This window comes from Octopus bimaculoides, chromosome 5, assembly GCF_001194135.2.
Source record: "Octopus bimaculoides isolate UCB-OBI-ISO-001 chromosome 5, ASM119413v2, whole genome shotgun sequence".
Classification (NCBI taxonomy): Eukaryota; Metazoa; Mollusca; class Cephalopoda; order Octopoda; family Octopodidae; genus Octopus; species Octopus bimaculoides.
In genome coordinates, this window is record NC_068985.1 from 17,997,018 (window position 1) to 17,998,578 (window position 1,561).

The following is a 1,561-nucleotide window of genomic DNA, read 5'->3' on the forward strand; positions in this document are numbered from 1 at the left end:
CACACACACACACACACACACACACACACACACACACACATTTATACTACGGCCTTCCTTACAGTTTCTGTCAACCCAATTCACTAACGAGGTATTGATCGACCCAGAGCAATAGTAGAGGACTGAACCCGAAACCATTCGGCTGCGAAGCGAGCTTCTTAAGCATACAGCCATGCCTGCGTGTACGTTTCCAAGTCTTCTGATATTTTCGAGACACAAATCTGGTGAAAGAAAAGGAAGAAGTTATCTTTAACCCAAAGACCTAATCCCAATGCTTGCTATTGAGTGAGTTCCCCTAAAGGCACCCAGGGGTGGAATGAGATGGTATTGATGAATTAAGCCTACTGAATCCCTCCGTTAAGCTTCTGCATTGTTCTTGTCTACCAATTTTTACTCAGGCATTTGCAAAAGTGTCGTAGAATGTTTGACGAACTCAAAACCTCGTTGTTACGAAGTGAATTCCTTACCCCTACAACTATGCCTGCATTTTCTGAAATAGTATTCAACTTGTTGTGGAGGTGCAATGGCCCAGTGGTTAGGACAGCGGACTCGCGGTCATAGGATCGCGGTTTCGATTCCCAGACCGGGCGTTGTGAGTGTTTATTGAGCGAAAACATCTAAAGCTCCACGAGGCTCCAGCAAGGGATGGTGGCGAACCCTGCTGTACTCTTCCACCACAACTTTCTCTTACTCTTACTTCCTGTTTCTGTTGTGCCTGTAATTCAAAGGGTCAGCCTTGTCACACTGTGTCACGCTGAATATCCCCGAGAACTACATTAAGGGTACACGTATCTGTGGAGTGCTCAGCCACTTGCACGTTAATTTCACGAGCAGGCTGTTCCGTTGATCGGATCGACTGGAACCCTCGACGTTGTAAGCGACGGAGTGCCAACAACATTCAACTTGTTAGAAATATTATGCGGGATAAATTCCCTTGAACACAAGATACGCTTTCAAAATAAATAATGCATGTATGTATTTCAATATAGAGATATTGTTTGAATGCAAACATTACAAAAGTGGATATTCTATATGGCAAATTTGTTGCTACAGTACCAGCAAATATAGAGCTGTCGTCAAAGCTCTGTTCTATATCTCCAGATGTGTACGTATTTAATGTTCTTTTAATGTGAAAACTGAATGTTTAGTTGCCATAATGCGTTCTGTGCAATAACTTCATTCTTTTAGCAGTGGTTCTCAATCGGGGTTCATGTGATCTTTAGAGATCCATATAAAATTTTGTTGTTAAAGTTTATGAGCAATAATTTGGTCAAGAATTTTTTAATTATAAAAATGCAATAGGATTTTATAAATATGGAATAGTCATGAGGGTCCACCCGAGTAAAATAGGAATTAAAAAGGTCCATAAGTAGAAAACGGTTGAGAAACCCTGTTTTTTGTTTTTTTTTAGGACCGCTGCTTAATTTTATAGTTATTACACTCATGGTTTGAATTTAGTTTTTCATTACTATAAAATTATGACATGATAAGGAAGGAAGATGCCAGTGGTTTGAGTTTGGGTGTATTCATGTGACTGTCATCTCTTCCTCTGATGTAAATA